The sequence below is a fragment of the Myotis davidii genome, unplaced genomic scaffold, assembly GCF_000327345.1.
Source record: "Myotis davidii unplaced genomic scaffold, ASM32734v1 scaffold280, whole genome shotgun sequence".
In the NCBI taxonomy this organism is placed as follows: Eukaryota; Metazoa; Chordata; class Mammalia; order Chiroptera; family Vespertilionidae; genus Myotis; species Myotis davidii.
In genome coordinates, this window is record NW_006292026.1 from 734725 (window position 1) to 737492 (window position 2768).

The following is a 2768-nucleotide window of genomic DNA, read 5'->3' on the forward strand; positions in this document are numbered from 1 at the left end:
AAGGGCTCTGGTACCCTATCTAACTTCAGGTTTTTGATTATGGACTATGCTCCTCTTATCAACTCCCACTTTCTAGTGGCAGTACAACAGTTAGAGCAACTTGCCAGTCTTACCTTCCCACTTGATAGGAATCTCTTAATTCCAGTGTCTTGCTTGGACAGCTTCACTTCAGTCCTTTTGAAAATTATTTATGCTTGTGTGCTTTCTACTTCATTTCCAAGGTCCTCTCTTAAAAGGCCAATGATTTCTGTGTGGATATCACATTCAGGTGGTGTATCTCAGTGTAAAGGGTTTTTCCCTGTTTATGCCTACTGGGGATAGAGGTAGCTGAGCACTATGTGAGCACTGGGCCCCTGAAGGGGAAAAAGTGAGGTGGTACACAGCAAACTGAGATTGTAAGGGTTCCGATCATCAACAGCTGACCCAAACAGAGACTTATGGAGCAGATACCAGGAAACATTTTCTACCACTGCTGCATGCCTTGTAAAGATGGTCTTTGCACCCACAACTTTTCCTTACTTAGGAACAGCACTGATATCCTACAGGCAGATAGTATTATCTATCTGAAGCATTAAGTAAGTGCCCACAGAGACTTGGGATCCAAGAAAACCCGTAGCCTTCCTTCTGATGTCTGTTGAGATGCAAGTCTGGGCTGCACTCTCCAGAAGGATCTGGTTTAGGAGAATGTTTTGTGTAGTCAAAAAGAAGAACATCACTGGATAGAATCTTCATTGCATTGATGCAAAGATTCTGTGATATATAACATGTCCTGTTTACTTCTCCTTCATGGTTGATCATGATTTCTATTTCAGTTTTTCAACTAACAGAGCTAAAAGTTCTAAATTCTCCGTTCTCACTGTCCTAGTGTGAAACATCAAACTGAGCCTCATATTTAGGGAACTGCACACTGGCTGTTGTGGTTTTGGTCATCCAATGTGTATGTTCCCAAGGTAGGTCCGTGAATGCTGAAATATTTCTCTTCTGGTCTGGTTACATCTGGAAGCCACTGTACAGTTAGGCTGGTCTACTCCAGAGCATAGGACTCAGTGATGGCGAACCTATGACACGCGTGTCAGAGGTAACACGCGAACTCATTTTTTTTGGTTGATTTTTCTTAATTAAATGGCATTTAAATATATAAAATAAATATAAAAAATATAAGTCTTTGTTTTACTATGGTTGCAAATATGATGGCGAACCTATGACACGGGCGTCAGAGGTGACATGCGAACTCATTTTTTTGGTTGATTTTTCTTTGTTTTAAATGGCATAAATATATAAAATAAATATAAAAAATATAAGTCTTTGTTTTACTATGGTTGCAAATATCAAACAATTTCTATATGTGACACGACACCAGAGTTAAGTTAGGGTTTTTCAAAATGCTGACACGCCGAGCTCAAAAGGTTCACCATCACTGGCATAGGTCATCACCAAATCATAAAGAAAAGGTGTTCTTTTCCCATAGTTTGTACTCTTCAGTGATCACACATTCTTCTACTGCATCATAAAAGGCTGCTTTCTTGTGGGCCATGGCACACAAGCGGGATCCCAGGGTTGACTATTGTGAGAAGGGCTGGGAAGCTGTGAGCTCTCACTGTGCCCACAGCCTCTATTGTTTCCTATTGCCCCTCTTTTCTATCCCACTGACTGTATTTGCTTCATTATTTGTGGGCTCACTAAGATTAAACACACACACACACACACACACACACACATTTAGATGTCTTCTTTTGCCCAAGGAACTTTTTTTTTGTCATGGAAAAATCTCTCTCTTTCACATACACACATTCTCTCTCTCTCTCCCCTCTCCCCTCTCCCTTCCCCTACATTCTTCTCCTTCCACATTCACTCAATTAAATGTCTGTTCTCTGTCATGTATGGAAATAGAGTCTGTGGTGATAGTGATGAAAACAACAATCATCGTGTGTGTTTTTTTTGCATTATTGACTTTATGCCAAGAAAATATTTTGAAGGAGGAGTATTTTATATATCAATGTTTTTTTGTTAATCCAAGGTAAAATAAGTGCAATAACCAGTTAGCCTAGATTTGTTTTAATTGGCCTGATTTTCAAATAGTCTGCATTATCTACCTACATTTCAAGTAATGTGTCCTAATTTTGGCTTAGGAAAATATGATCCTGTTGGAGATGTATTTATTTTGGAAAAAATAACCATTTTAGAATTTCACTTTTTCCTTGGGTCAGAGTAAACTTATTTTTAATAGCTTGAAAAAATTCAAAACTCAAGCTTTTAAAAAAAGATCTTTATTGTTGAAAGTATTATATATGTTCCCCCTTTTTTTCCATTTACCCCCTCCACTCCCACCCCCACATGTTGTCTGTGTCCATGGGCTATCCTATATAATAAAGAGCTAATCTGCTAATTAGACCAGATGGCAGAACAACCTTCCAGAATGACCTTCTGGAATGACCTTCTGGAACAACCAGTGGGTGGGGGTCAGGGGGTGGAGCCGCAGGGCCTCCAGGCAGCTGGGGCTGCCTCAGCCATTGCAGCAGGGCGATCGAGGGGGGCTAGGGGGGGGGCTCCATGATCAATTGCCCCACAGAGGGTGGTGGCAGCTGGGGCTGTGAGGGCCAAGCCCCTTGCACGAATTTTGTGCATCGGGCCTCTAGTGCATATATAAGTTCCCTGGTTAATCTCTCCCTACCCCCTACCCTCTCCTTCCCACTGTGATTCTTCAGTCTGTTCTGTGCTTCTATGTCTTTGTATCTATTTTGTTCATCTGTTTATTTTGTTAATTAGAT

General features: G+C 40.8%; 1 pseudogene; it reads right to left on the reverse strand.

The window, feature by feature from the left end:
* Positions 1–308: 308 nt before the first annotated feature.
* On the reverse strand, positions 309–1534 carry LOC102773917 (annotated as a pseudogene).
* Positions 1535–2768: the final 1234 nt, after the last annotated feature.